Genomic DNA, 15,344 nt, shown 5'->3' on the forward strand with positions numbered 1-15,344 from the left:
AGAGCAACCATATCAAAAAGCCTAACAAAATACCCCCACTGCCCAAAGTGCAAGTTCACTACATAGACAAGATTAAGCAGCCAGAGCTCTGTTCTAACAAGCAGACTAATACATTTCAAAGATCAGGAATTCTGATAAATCTGTACAGCTGCCCAGAAAACAGTCACTGAACCACAGTACAGTTATGGAGTATAGAGATCTGTCTCTACACACTGCTATGACACTCACCTGCATGTCACGAGCAGGTTAGTGTGTCATTAGCAAGCTCGGATATGGGAAAGCAAGTTTGAAACTCTATGTGGTTAAATCGTTCGGCATTTTCCCTCTACTGCAGAAAGGCAGCAATGCAAAGGAAGATGGTGACTATAGAGCAAACAGTAATCTGAGATCCAAAGTAGAAAGATGTTATGAAGTACAATTCACTCACTTAAATTAGTAACAACATTAAGTCTTAATTTATTGGAAATTTATTTTTATTGTCATCAAGTAAACACACAGGACTGAAAAAACACCTATTACTTCAGATTCATTACACTCAAAACCAACCTGAGCTCTGCATTTAAACTCACAGGAGAAATTAGAAAACATTACACTCATGCTCTCAAATATGATTTCATGCTACAAGATGAATGGAATCAAAATTCTCCATCCCATGAAACTGCCCTAAAAGAAAAAGCTTTTTTAAAAGCACCTTTGCTGCTTTTTTAAGAACCATTTCCAAAACATCCTATGCACTGTATGTGACCACACGTGTACATCTTGAAAAGAAATGTAAGTATATTCTCTCAAACCCCAGAAACAAAGCTACAAATTCCAATGCTTCACTACTAAAAAAGTTTCCAGAATAAATCTTTCCAAAGAAATGCTAGTTACCCAACACAAATGTTATACAGCACATACTTGTTGCGTACTTGCATGCACAGTGTTTTACACTCTTTAACTCCCTAATAAAATGGTGAATACTCAACAATTCCAAGACTATCTCTACTGTATAATAAACCTCTCCACTAAGCTTTCAAAATCCATTTCTATAAGGCAAATACATTAACACTGTAATTAAGATTAAATAAGTACTAAGGGGACAGGGTGATGTTAAGATATGAGGATATACAGTTTACTTCCTGCTGGAATGAATTCAGGCTTTCCTCTCTTCACTTGCTGGCCCTCCGCCCTCCCACGCCCCAGCAAAATAATCCCCTTTCCTTTTCCTAGACCCACTTCTCACACACTGCAAAAAAACTCCTCCCTGTGAAGTGATGACTTCATGCAGCTAGACCATCTCCTTGTACGGAGTTTCCGGGCTCGGTGCCAGCTTTCCCCGCCTTCAGGCTGACACGGCAACATACCTTCCTTCACCCCGCTGCTTCCCAGCTGAAAGAACGTCGAGGAGCGGCAGCAAGCGGCGGGGGCAGGCCGGGTAGGAAGAGGGGGTCTCCGCACGGACAAAGAACAGGCCACCAGATGCCTGCCCCGGACTCACGCCTAGCATAAACCTTCTTTCTATCACCACGGCATGTCTCCTCTCTGCTGCATGAAGAACAAAACTGAACTCAATTTTTGTACGGAGATACACCCTGCATTACCTAACTGCAGTGCAACCCCACGTAGCTGAACCTTACTTTCCCGTGTTAAATCTTTATTCCAGTGAAGCAAATGTTACCTCTCCCCTTCTCTTAACAAAGACCCATCTAATCTTCCTTTGTAGTACTCTGAAATCCTCCCACCCCTTCTTAACCCTGTCTTTACTTTCAGTGCCTCCTCAGAGAAATTTCTGCATGACCACTTTATATGCTGGCAATCCAAATACCAATCAAAAAAGAACCACCCTTGGAAAGGTTTGGTTATGATTGTTACGGTTGTTATATATATAACATATATATGAAGTTATAGCTGTAGAAAAGCAGGAAAGGATCTTGGCGATGGTTACTGAGGTTTTGCTCAGTTACGAAGTAGCTTAGTACATACAAGACTCGATCTTCTCCTTCAAAGAAATATCCCCAAAGCTGAACTCTTCCAGGGTTAACATTCTACACCTGTATATTCTTAAGTTGTAACAGTACCAACAACTGCTTCAACAAATTAAAAAGGAATTTATAACAGAGAGAACATACATTTGCCTCACCAATAATACTTATTACTGTAACTCAACCTTTAACAGGTCCATCATTTGCAATTTGCTTTGACTGTGAACGGATCAGAAGTATGAACATCCCACCTTCAGTCTTGCAAAGACTAGCACATACATGTAATAAACTGTATCAGTCATCTCTTTATTGTGTATTATTTAGTAGGTACAATTAACTGAAAATAATACCCAGGAAATTCTTTTGGTCAAAAAGTTTCAGGTGTTGCCTGCGTTTTCCTTACATTGCAACTCGTTAAAAGAAGCCACATTAAAACATAACAGAAGATCAAAGTCACTCTGTGCAGGTTTGGTACAAAGCGGGGAAAAGTTACGTTAACTACTTGAAAAGCACTGCTGCTTTCTTGCAAACAGAAGACAAGTTTGTTGGCTTGTTCAGGAGTATAACAAAACCCTAGGTGTTCACACAGGACGTGTCACTTCTAAGGGCGCATGCTCATGTAAATTCAAACAAAACAAAACGTACTCCAATATGAAAAGGGAAGCTTAATGCCCTTCTACATATTTTGTTCTCAAAATACCAAACGTGAACATTTAGGATTCCCGCTAATACCAAGCCCACGAACACGCAAAGCATTAAAATGCACATTAAAAAAGGCAGGGCAGTAGCACTAAGAAGGCCCTGTCTATGCAGGCTCTAGATTTAATGTGTAAGTTAAGAAGGTCGCTACGTTGTACAACATCGTCACGGCGGCGAGGGCAGGGGGCACAACAAAACGAGGGTCGTTGCGTTCATGGGAGCGGGAGGCCACACATCACAACGTTTCAAGCGGGGGCTGGCACGTCCTCCCCGTTATCCGCGGCGCTCACAGCCCGGCCGGCGCGCCCGGAGCGTGGCAGGCGAACAGCCCTGCGGGCGCCGGCCCGAGCCAGCCCCTTCCCTCCTCTCGCCTGCCGGCCCGGGGCCTGCCCCGACCCCGCGCCGGGCCCCGCGCCCCCGGCCCGAGAGGTAGCGCCGGGGGCGGGGATCCGCACCCGCCGCGCTGCCTGCCCCGCCGGGGCGGAGCCGCCGCCGGGCGACGGGCGCCCCTGACGTCTCCCCGCGCTATCGCCGCGGGAGGCGACCGGATGCCGCCGCCGCCGCCACCGCCCCCTCAGCGGAACGCGCGAGCGGCGCCGGTGCCCGCCCTGCCACGCCCGCCCGCAGGTAAACCCACGCGCGGGGCCTACCAGCCCCCCTACGCCGCCGCCTGCTGGACGGGCGGGCGGCGCACGGCAAGAGGCGGGGGCGGCCGCCCCCCAGCCCGGGCGCCGCTCCCGGGGCGCGGGCACCAGCGGCGGCGCCGCTGCGCCGCGCACAGCACCTACCTACCTGACAAGCCGAGCCCCTCCGCCACCGCGGGCGTCACGGCCCCACCAGCGCCACGTGACTGGCGCGGGCCAATCCGCGCCAGGCTCCGCGCTCCCTCCCGGCCAATCCAGCCGCTCCCCGCCTCCCGGTGACGCGCTGCAGCTCTGGCGGCCAGTCAGCGGGGAAAGACGCGCCACCGCTGCCGTCTCCCGGCCGGGAGCGGCGGCGCGATTGGCCAGCAGCCGTGCCGCTCCGGACCGGGGGGCGGGGCTGCCCCGCCTCTCCCCGCTCCGCCTCTGCTGCGCGGGGCGTCCGTCTCCCAGCAACGGGGTTTACCGCAACTTCTTTTTTTCTTAGGCACACCTAGAAATACCTTAGCGTTAGCAAAGGATGGCACGGGAGGTTAAATGTCAGGTTTACTGAGTGGTAAGGAATATTTACATCATGGCAACACTACGGTACCCCGTACACCGGGTTTGAAGTATTGGTGTGATTTCTGTGCTGTTTATTGCTTGACCCTGGAGACGTAGGCGCAAACGTTGAAGAGATGTGTGAAACTTCAAGATGGCAAATCCTGAGAAAATAACTCTATAGACGTTGCAGGTCACAGACAGGCAGACAAGGAGTCTTTGTGTTTTGTTCCTTGCCAGCTGGTAAATGAGAAGCAGAAAAGAAGGGGGGTGGTGGTGGGGGGGGGGTGGAGGGGGGTGGGGGGGCAAAGGGGGAACAATAGCCAAAAAAATAAACAAGAAAACATGAAAAATGAAAAACAGCTCTTATAGTGACACTAACTTGACAGGTTTAGGGAAACTGCATGAATATTAAAGGCTTGTAACAGCCTGTGTTTATAAAGCAAATGAAAACCTCAGTTTAATTAAGCCGCGTGGCCTGGTACCACCGCGTGCACCGGGAGCAGCGTGAGCACCGTGTAACGGGTGAGATCGGGGTCGGGGACAAATCTAAAAACACCCTCTCCCAAGGGGCTGCCGGTCGCTGGTTACTTGCAAAGGTGTCTACAAAACTGGCTGTGGGCAGAGCAATCGTATTCCAACCCACAGCTCCTTTTTCATCCAGAGTGCTTTGTGCTGCACACTTTGCTGTGTGCAGTTTTCTGCTTCTGTTACAGCCATTTGTGCCTTTTTTTCTTCCAAAACATCATATAGAAACACTTTCCTTTATTTACCTGCTTATCAGATGAGAAAGAATCACATTGTTTGTACCTCATCTGTATGCATTTTGAGGCAAGTTGAAACCCATATACAGTTAGAAGCAAGTTTGCATAATACTACAAAAAAAGTTATTTAGTCATAGTAGAAAGTGTGTTTTTAAGATGTAATTTACATTCGGATACTTATCAATAATGTTGTATTGAGTTAAATATGTTGAATCAGATGCAAATACTGAATTCTGTCCAAGATATCATTAATGACAGGTTTTATGGTAAGTGCAGTTGCAAACATCCTGATTCAGTCTTGGTTCAGCTATATTCAAACATAACATATTTTACTGGGCAGATACCTTGTCAGTCACACATGCCTAAAGGTCTTGTATGGTTATGTCTCCAGTTTGGTAATTTAGGTGGCCTTGAGACCTGTGAACACGCTGAAAACTGGTAGACAATGGTATGAGGATATAAAAATATCTTCTCATTAGTTTTCTGATACGATTTTTTTAAACTTTGTTGAGAAACCTGCTTAACTTTTGAGGAAGAAAGGATTCCTTGTGCTTTTTTGTAGTCATTTTTTTCCCCTAAAGCTTTGAGATATTTGATAGATTAAAGATGAAAAAAAAAAACGTAGGACTATAATGCAGTGACTGCAGTATAGTGTAGACGTATCCCTGCCCCAGGAGACGGCGGAATCACCATCCCTGGAAGCATTCAGTAAATGTGAAGATGTACATATAAGCATGGTTTAGTGGTGGACTTTTCAGTCCTGGGTTGACGATTGGAATAGATGATCTCAAAGGTCTTTTTCAACCTAAATGATTCTATGATTCTAAACTATTTTGAATACCAAATTGCCAATTTTATTTAGAAATTGCAATTATTAATTGAATATGAAAAGCTTTAAAAAGTATATTAACACATAAAATTAAAAGCCAAATTAACAAGTTTATTTCTGCCAGGCTGCTGATGCTAATCCTTTCCTCCCTTTCCCATCCCAGCTATCTGGTTCTGCATACATTCCTTCACTCAACCCCATATGAGATATCCTCTGCCCCATACCTACCTGGCTTGACTTAGGGTCCATTATCTAACTCCAGAAGCAGAGAGGATGAGTCCTAAAAGTATCTGAAGGATGCAAAAAGGATCAAGATAATGAACATGCTTTGCTTCAGCGCATTCTGTCAAACCCTGGACATATGTTCTTCCAGCCTCTCCCCTTTGCTCCTACATGTTAAATCCTACACATTAAATATATAGCTTCATGCTAAACCAAAGCTGATCAAAGTCAGTACTTTAAACCTGCTATTTTGCACAATGGTGTCATTGAAGCATTGTTTCAGACCTTATTGCAAAACTGCCTTCTGAGAAACTTGGCAAGCACCTGGTTGCATGACGAATTCTGTGGTGCAACACCTCAACACCTACCAGACAGAGCACTATACGGCTCAACTACCTGAAAAAATACCAACTGTCTAGTAAAAGTACCTGAAAATTTAAGTTTAATGTCCTGGGTCTTTCTTCTCCTCCCACATGACTCATCTCTAAGTTCATGCTTTAATTTCTGCTGGCTTCCCAGCTACCAGAGAATTTTAAGTCTTTCTATCGTAATCTATTCACCCACCATCGTGATCCTAGAAATACCAGAGGATTTGCTCCTTAAATAGCAAAACTCTTGTCCTATTTGATTAAGCTCTATGTTTCAAGAATCCTTTTCTTTTTGTTCTGTTTGCTGAAACTCTTCTGGTACGCTGCCAGTCTATAATTCAGTCAGCACATTTTCATAATTTTGAATGCTTCTTTTCTACCTTTGTCTAATTTCTTTGTTTGTGGCTCATTGCCTAAAATTCCTGGATGTGACTGGCAAGTTATCTGCTTTATACTGCTGATACTCCTGTTGAAAAACCTTAAAGTTATTCTTAGGGGACAGATACTGTAGCATTATATTACTTCAAGAATGATAACAAGTTTAAATTAAATTACATGCCTGGAGGGGAAACATAAATGCAGGAAAGAGAGAGAGGGAAAGTTCTTCATTATCACTTCTTCAAAATGCTGAAGTAAAATGGGAGTCATTGCAAAATCCAACATAAAAAAAAGAGTTCTATTATACACAAGTCAGTAATACAGAGAAATTATTATAGAGGTATACTCAGAATAAAAGATCACAAAGAGATGTCTGTGAGGGATAAAAATAATAAATTGAGAAAAAAATCATCAGTAGTCTCAGGCTTTTGACCAACGGTATGATTCCTTGATCCCCAGCATGGGCATATTAATTCCTTCCTGTTGAGTTACATTTGTTGCAGTTCCTTGATGAGTTAGAGACAAATTAGTATCTCTTTCTAAACTACTGTACAGCTTTGGAAAAAAAATCATTGCAGTTTTCCATTCTACTTATTCTTTACCTATTTACTGTCACTGTTACTGTGAAGAAATATAGTAAAATGTTTAAATAACTACACAAGCTGGTATTAAGGCACTGGAGCTTTTGTGTCAAAACCAGAATGTTATGAAAATTACTCTTGTTCTTCTATTACATATCTAGATAATAACATCATAAAACTCAGGCATGTTAAAGCAATGAAACAAAGAGCATATGAGTATGTAGCTGAGCAAACAGCTGAACTCTCTTTTCACCTCTGCCATAGACATTATACTTCCACAATGCTATATCTGCCTCAGTATTTCTATCTATAAATGGCAACATCAATACTTTCCTTGAGGGATGTTAGAAGGCATAGACTGTTAATATTTATAAAGCATTTGCAAATTGTTGTATGGAAAAGGTAAAAAAAACGCAAGTAGTATTATGCAGAAAAAGGGATATTTTAGTTAGTTAGGGAAGTCTAATTTTCATATTCTTTTTACAGTTTTTCATTACTTGCTATTTTTCTCTTCTCTATCCTTCTTTTTCTCCCACCCCCGTTTTGTAATTCATATTTTGAATTTCAATGTCTGTTGCTATGACAACACCATAATCTGACTAGTGCTGCCTTCAGACCCTTTTCAAATCTATGCTGTGCTATTTAAAACTACATATTTGTGTTTAAGGTGCCTGGAGATTTCCTTAGAATAACCTGACAAGGTTTTCCCAATCATAAGCTATGGTGAAGATATGCATTCCTAAATCCTAGTACCTGCCATTGCTTTTCTCTCCCCATACACATTACTTTGAATAATTGCCTCTCTGGGGCATGATGGCTAAATAGCAGATGGTGGGATTAACAGAAGGGAGCATAATTGTCAGTCTTTCCATGTAAGTAAGTATATATATGTACACAAACACACACACATATATATATATACACAGACACATATGCAAATAGGCAGGCACATGTACATGTGTATATGCATAATTTGTTTTTCAGCTGTGTGCAAGCTGGAATCTGCAACAGAACTTCTTAGAGAAGTAAAAGAAGCCAGCAAATTCTGTTTAATTTTAAGATAATGAATTAAAACTCAACAGACATAAGGAAAGATTACCAATTATGTGAGGGAATTCAAGTCACTGTTTCATTCTTAAAAGGAGCTACTGACCCTTGCTAATCCCCAGACGCAAAAAACAAGCATGTAATGGTGGAACCACTCATAATCCAAAGCTAAGGACAAGCATTCAAATCTCTGATTTCCTAAGACTTCTTAAATTCCTGGTAAGTTTACTGCTGTTATCATTGATGAGAGTCATAAGCTGCAACCTCATAGGTGGTCACAGATACACTGCTCAAGTAGTGGAACACACTAAGTGTGGGATAAAAATTATTATCTGCATCAACTAGTGATAAGAGAGGGGACAGAATTCCCACAGAGAAGTCCCTGAGCACTTAGACCAATTTAAAAGATAATTACAGAGTTTATGCAAAGTCATTAAAAAAACTAGGCTCCCATTCCTAATATGACAAGCCCCAATTTTTTTCCTGTACATCAGATTACATTACAGACTGCTTTCATTTTCCTACCTCTAGCTCCATGGAGCAAGCATTGGTAATCCATAATATTATGGTCGTGACTAGTAAAAAAAAAAGAAGTACAATCTGCTGTGAAAATTTGTTTCAAATTCTCCTTCAGTTGCTGACCGAAGCACTAGTTACTCCTCTTAAGTTTGAGGAATAATAATGTCTCAGCTAAGTGTCTCTGCTTGAAAGTCACAGGGTTTATATCTTGCTGCTTACTTAACTGGATTAGAGAAAGGTGTGAATCTTTGTGATTCACTTAGTACAGATGACACCTTAAAAAAGTTCAGCAGGCTTAAGACAAATTAATTTTCCAGCTGCAAGAAAGCATGACAGCCATATGTGGGTCTACGAAAATAAAACCACAGTGAGCTTTCAGTTGGTATTTTCTCTCGGACTGTATTATCACAATGTGAATTTTTTGGATGCAATATCTTAAGTCAGTATTTCTCCCTCAGCCACCCTTCCACTACCAGGTATTCCCCTCCTCCATCCCTCATGCCATTCCCTCACTTCTGTCCCCAGAAGTGTTTTTGCAGCTGTTATGCAAAGTAGATAAAGGAGATGACCCAGCTTAAAAAATAGTCTTGCTATTATTTTTAAATATACATAATTTTTATAAGTTTTATCGTTTTTTTTTTAAACCAGGTATGTTCCTCATCTGGTTAACAGCCCAGCCAGCTAGTTGGTCCGGCACAACTCCGCCACACAAGGCTTGGTATGAGGAGTCAGGGTGGATGGGTGTGGCAATACCTCAGTCTGCTATTGGCACTAAAAAGTATGATTCCTGAAAGGCTGTTACCTCTTTGGTGGCACCATACTAGTCCTCTGACCTTGGGATTAGGAAATGCATCTCTTTTTCAGTGTGTTTGGTCACTGCCTTATCTACTCGGAGGAGGAGACAGTAGTGTAATGCACATGATAAGCTACTTTATATGCTTAAACAAATCATGGCCTTCACTGTGCACACATTTGTATGAAACCATTGTCAGTGTATTAAAAAAAAAAAAAAACCAAACACAAACCACCCTGAGGACAAATTCCACTTAAGGTATTCCTGCCTCTCTCCCACATTGCACGTTCCTTCTCCTGTGCTGCCATATGCTACTACTCTAGGTTGTGCTGATGCAGCTGTTGGTAGGATTACATTGTGAACAAAACTGATAAAACCAAATAAAATCCTGCAAACAAACAAAAATCTCTTAGGCAGGTTTTGTTAATCCAGTGGGATCTAGAAGTTGAGCCTTTGCCTGGAGACATCAGCATGTTTTTCAGAACAGGTTGATGAGTTAATCCATCTGAAGAGGTTATGATTATACCTACTATGGTGAAGGACAGTAGTCTTTCTAAAATGTAAGCAGCAGCAGAAGATAAAGGTCAACATCTTGATTAACTTGAAAATCCCCAAGAAGGCAGACAGGAAACAGAAGGGAGGGTTTATGAGATTACATATTTCTTAGGTGTTCTTCTCTTAAGAGGAGCTTTTACAAATGAAGCGTTTGTATAAATTGGTATCCACAGCACCATGGCTGATTAAATGGCTTGACATCTTTATAGATGAATGATGAAGAGAGGTGTTTCTCAGAGTTAGTGTACCAATAGATGTAACTCTTCCTCTGAATCTCTCCCTAGACCTCACATACAAGTTGCACACACCTGGTTTGTGGAATTAAATTACTCTACTTTTATTTTAATCTTTGTCTTGTGCCACAGGTAATTTCAGTATTAAAACCTGTATAAATCTTTTCCTCACTTTCTCATTTCCAGCCTTTGGAGGTTTTTTTCGGAGTGAGGTGTAAATTACCCCATATTTTAAAACTTTGATTTTGCTACCTAGATAGAGCTCAAGGAAAGAGCCAAAGTATTATATCTGACATCTGACTGATGTCAGAAGCAGCTTATTAAAATCCTTTGTCTTTTCATACCAGAACTTTCCTTTCTGGCAATATTTTTCAATACCTATTAGTAAGAGTACCTGGAGGGACACCATGTCATTGCAACTACAGAGCAGGAGAATTTAGGAAGAGACAACACTGGAGTTCCCAAGGCAAAAAATGTCAATTTTATCATTATTTACTTTGAAGCTTTTATGGAGAGACACAGGAACTTTCTTTAGAAGGTCTCTAAAATGGAATTTCTTCTTATCAGAAACCACTTCAGATTTCTGGAGCTCAGTCCTCTGGGATACTTTACACATCATTACCTGTCTTGAAACAGAAAGTATTTCACAACTAAAATTGTCTTTTAAGTATTACACAGCAGGGCAATAACTGGGTACAAAGATGTAACTGCTACACAGTTACTGTCTCTGAGAGTCCATTCCAAATGTCTTCCAACTATACAAGAGCACACGTACCCTTTATTGGAAAGACCAGCTAGTCAGGTCTGTGAATAAGCAAACATGCATTAACAAGTAGATTGTCTCAGAAAGTGAATTGGGGGGCAGCAGGGAGAAAGGGGATCGATAACTTTCTCAGATTTTAGTACAAACTCTTCTACTACACATAACTGGTAAAATTATAGCAAATTGATTAGCTCATAGCACTGGAAATTCAGCTGGTGCTTTCTGGCACATCTAACGTGTTGTGCCACTGGACATTCAATGAGTATTTAGCAGATTGTAACATGTTTATATAGTTTAGATACCTCCTGGCAGACCTACACAATCTTTTTAAGAATGAATGAGTACACATACCCTTTTTCATAAGGCCTTTGGTCAGTGAATCACACCAAAATCAGCAGTAGAATTAACAAATGAGTTTTATGCAAAAGCAATTATGTTTTCCACATAGTGGGAAGCTTTTCCTGTAAGGTACTAATACTTTAATGCATATTGAAGCCAATGTGTATCGACAGCAATGGAGTGGGAGCATATGCAGCACACATCACTATGAATTCCACAGCTTGCAGCAATATACACCAAATGAAAAAACAGGGAGATATCCATCTTCCAACTTTGAACACCTGCAGGTGAAGCTGTAACAAATTGATCAGTGGATTTTACTTTTTTTGCCCTTGTCTAATCTGCTACAGTAAATCAATCCTGCCCTCTAGAATCCAAAGCAGGATAAGACAAGCTTCTGAATTGATTCAATTTCATTATTTAAATATAAAAGTCAGCAAAAGATATTTTAAAGGAGAAGTTTAGCAAAATAGTTTGCTTTGTCTCATATATGTTAAACTCATGTCGCTTTTATTCATATTGTATGTAATTGTAAGTAGTGTTGCTTGTAAAACACAAGATTTTTCCTTGCTCTAATAAGATATTTTAGGATTATGTTGATACCATGGTAATGATGCCATTAGTAGAAACTGCACTAAAATTGTTGATATAAGTGCACAGAATAAAATGTCTGTAGCTTATCAGCATTCCTCATTTGTTATATATCAAATTACAGAAATTGCTTGGCTAGTTTATATTAAATGTCTGGAACAGTGTGCTTACCTAAAAAATAATCTTTTTCAACTGTAGCAAATATTGGTTTTATCTGATTTATTATGATCTTGTTAGATAATTGGGCTAGCACATTTAAAGACACATTCTGTTTCATCTGAGTCTCTTTTAATATAATTTATAAATGCAACAACATGCCTAACTTTGAAGTGAGTGAATGTGGCAAGACTGGTCTTTCTGCATTATGGTGAGTTTACGTTTTGCAGAAGACTAAATGGATCTTCAAATAAAGTATATAATCAAAAATTTCCATCGGCACCTTTTCTACAGATTATCCAAATAACATTTTTAATTATCAATGTCTCATATTATTATTCTGTTTCAGCTCGAGCAAGACATGGCAGCTTTATTATCTTGAATATCCTCTATAATAATTGGGGGAGCTGTGAACCCCACAAGTATTTGTCTCTATGTGACAGGGTTAGATGCCTTGTTCCCAGGCACCTATATTTAAGCATTTGAGTTGTCAGTGCAGAGAACAAGCCACCTCAAAATGTAATCAAGACTAGCCAGATGCCAGAGCACAGTGAGAGCCATCTGCTTCCTAAGGGCCAGTATCTCCCTGAGTCCAGGGAGTTAAGGGGAATGCCAGGGCTGGCAGGGCAGGGACCTCAGCAGTCATCTCTCCACCCCAGGAGGAGAGCAGGACAGGTGACGGGATGGGGTGAGAGGTGGGGGGCATGAAGGAGGGGCAGCCCCAAGTCCAGGACATCTAACAAGTCTGTGAAGGTGGGGCAGCTCCAAGATCAAGCCAGGAAATCAGCCCACGGGGTCAGCGTTGGTGGAGTCTATGGGCAGGAGTGGCTGAGACCAGCACTCATAGGTAGGAGCCACAGACCCAAAGCCCAGTTTAAATGGAGTCCCTGCGCCCATGGGGCAGCGTGGCTGTCCATCACATGGGTGAGGGTCCCATATGAGGCTAAACAGAGCCACAAAGGTCAATTAGTGCCCTACCAGGAGATTTCCAAGAAGGGATATTTGAGGGAGATAGGGACCATCTTGGTGGCCTTCTGCTTGACTTGCTCCAGTTTGTCAACATTTCTTGTACTGGTTGCAGTAGCACACTAGATGTGCTCTAACAAGTGCTGCATAAGGTGGAATAATCATATCCCTTAATCTGTGCTTGTGTTAGTATAGACCAGGATGTTGTTGGCCTTTGCTGCCAGAGCCCACTGCTCACTCATCCTCAGCTTGCTGTATACCAGGACCTCCAGCTCTTTTCCAGCAGAGCTGCTCTCCAGTTTGTTAGTTGTTACATCTGTGACATCCTAACCTGGATACAAGAATATTGCACCTACAGCGTGTTCAAAGCCTTGCCAGACTTGCAATGTAGTCAGTCAATGAAGCTGCAAACTGCAAAGGAAAAAAAGTCGTTCAAAAATGTAAAGGTTAAGACAAATGAATGTTTGCCACAGCAGTTGAATTCTGTCCTTTCCTTTGTTGTGCAGACATTATGTTGAGTTTGCATGTTAACAGCAGTTCTGAGAATCCCAAACTTGGTGTTTTATAAAATCATAGAACAGTTTCAGTTGGAAGGGACCTTTAAAGGTCATCTAGTCCAACCCTCCTGCAATGAGCAGTCCATCACATAGCTGAGGGTCCTGTATGAGGCTGACCAGAGCTTCAACAAGATCAACTTGCTCAGAACCCCATCCAACCTGACCCTGAATGTTGCCAGGGATGAAGCGTCTACCACCACTCTGGGCAACCTAATTCAGTGTTTCACCACCATCATCATAAAAAATTTCATTCTTATACCTAGTCTGAATCTACCCTCTTTCAGTTTAAAACCACTACCCCTTGTCCTACTGCAACATGCCCTACTAAAATGTCTGTTCTCATCTTTCTTGTAAGCCCCCTTTAGGTACTGAAAGGCTGCAATAACATCTCCCTAGAGCCTTTTCTTCCCCAGTGAACAACCCCAACTCTGATCATTTTTGGGGCCCTCGTTTGGACCCACTTCAACAGGTCCAAGTCTTTCCTTTACTGAGGACTCCAGAGCTGTATGTGGTACTCAGGTGGGATCTCACTAGGGTGGAGTAGAGGGGCAGAATCACCTCTGCCACCCTCCTGATCATACTTCTTTTGATGCAGTCCAGGACACAGTTGGCTTTCTGGACTGCAAGTGCACATTGTTGGCACATGTCCACCTTTTCATCCACCAGCACTCCCAAGTCATTCTCTGCAGGACTGCTGTCAACCTCTTCATCCTCCAGCCTGTAGTAATACCAGGACCTTGCACTTGGCCACCTTGAACCTCATGAGGTTCAGACGGGCCCACTTTTCAAGCTTATCTAGGTCCCTCTGGAATATGTTCTGTCCCACAAGCTTGTCAACTGAACCCTCAGCTTGGTGTCATCTGCAAACATGCTGAGGGTGCGCTCAATCCCACTGTCAATGTCAACGATGAAGATATTCAACAGTACTGGCTCAAGTAGTGTTTCCTTAGAGTACTTGATGTGACAACTTTAATGAGCTTGTTTTAAGAAAAGTCTTTATATGCAATTAAACAAAATTTCACAAAGTTCACAAAGTGCTTCTCTTCCCTGCAATTCTGTATTCAATGCAGTACAGAAAAAATCTTGTAACTTAAATATAAGCAGTAATAGCTGCGTCTTTTCTGTTTTTTTCCCACTCTTCAGCTTTTTAAAACAATAGCAGTAACTAAAAATGTTTCTTTTGAAACATTTTTATGCCTTGAAATGGCATATGAATATTTCATAGTCCAGTTTCAAATCTGCATATGTCCTGCTGTCACAAGATGGCACTACAGAGAATCCAGTGTAACTCTGGTGTAAGCTACAGAGTCATATCCATCCCTAAATCTAAATTCACTTGATAGCTTAGAGATGTAGCTATCATCAAATCCAGGAATAAATCCTTTGTTGCTGTCGTCTTGAATCTGATCACTTACTTGGCACAAATTGGCTTCCATAGATAATGGATGTAAGTCTCACCAGTGAGCAAGCTGAAAGGTTCATTCTCTGTTGGGAAATTCTGTAACACTTCTCCAGAAGACCTGCAAAGGTTTGCGGTATATTCACCTGGGTTTTGGTTTATCTTATTCTATCCCTGGAAGAAACTGGTAGACAGCTACAATTTAAAATTATTTTCTGTTGAACAGGATAAAAATAATCAAATTCATAAGTGTTTTTCCTAACTGTAACTTAACAAATAGAGAGTAAATGTAGATTTAATGGGCAATAAGATCATGAAACTGTAAAACAGTCACCAACTTAGATGAGTATCAAAGTCCAACTGTTCATCTACTAAATTGCTTCTTTTCATTTAATTGGTAACTATGCTTTTGACTTTCACATAAAGTCACTTACACTTTT

At 41.7% G+C, this 15,344-nt stretch overlaps 1 protein-coding gene across 5 annotated transcripts in view; it reads right to left on the minus strand.

Annotated features, from left to right (window-relative positions):
* The window catches only part of FER (FER tyrosine kinase), a 192,746-nt gene extending 189,232 nt beyond the window's left edge, over positions 1 to 3,514 (minus strand). Inside the window, exons 1-2 of one of the 5 annotated variants that reach the window (XM_040579568.1) lie at positions 3,456 to 3,514; positions 1,347 to 1,527 (exon numbers count right to left, since the gene is read on the minus strand). The gene's annotated coding sequence lies outside the window, so the exon portion shown is untranslated. Of the gene's footprint in view, positions 1 to 1,346; positions 2,991 to 3,455 lie in introns of those variants that run through there. The other 4 variants (XM_040579570.1, XM_040579569.1, XM_040579572.1 and 1 more) reach the window with 4 other exon arrangements.
* Between the last annotated feature and the right edge of the window lie 11,830 nt (positions 3,515 to 15,344).

Source organism: Falco naumanni, chromosome Z, assembly GCF_017639655.2.
Source record: "Falco naumanni isolate bFalNau1 chromosome Z, bFalNau1.pat, whole genome shotgun sequence".
NCBI classification, from domain to species: Eukaryota; Metazoa; Chordata; class Aves; order Falconiformes; family Falconidae; genus Falco; species Falco naumanni.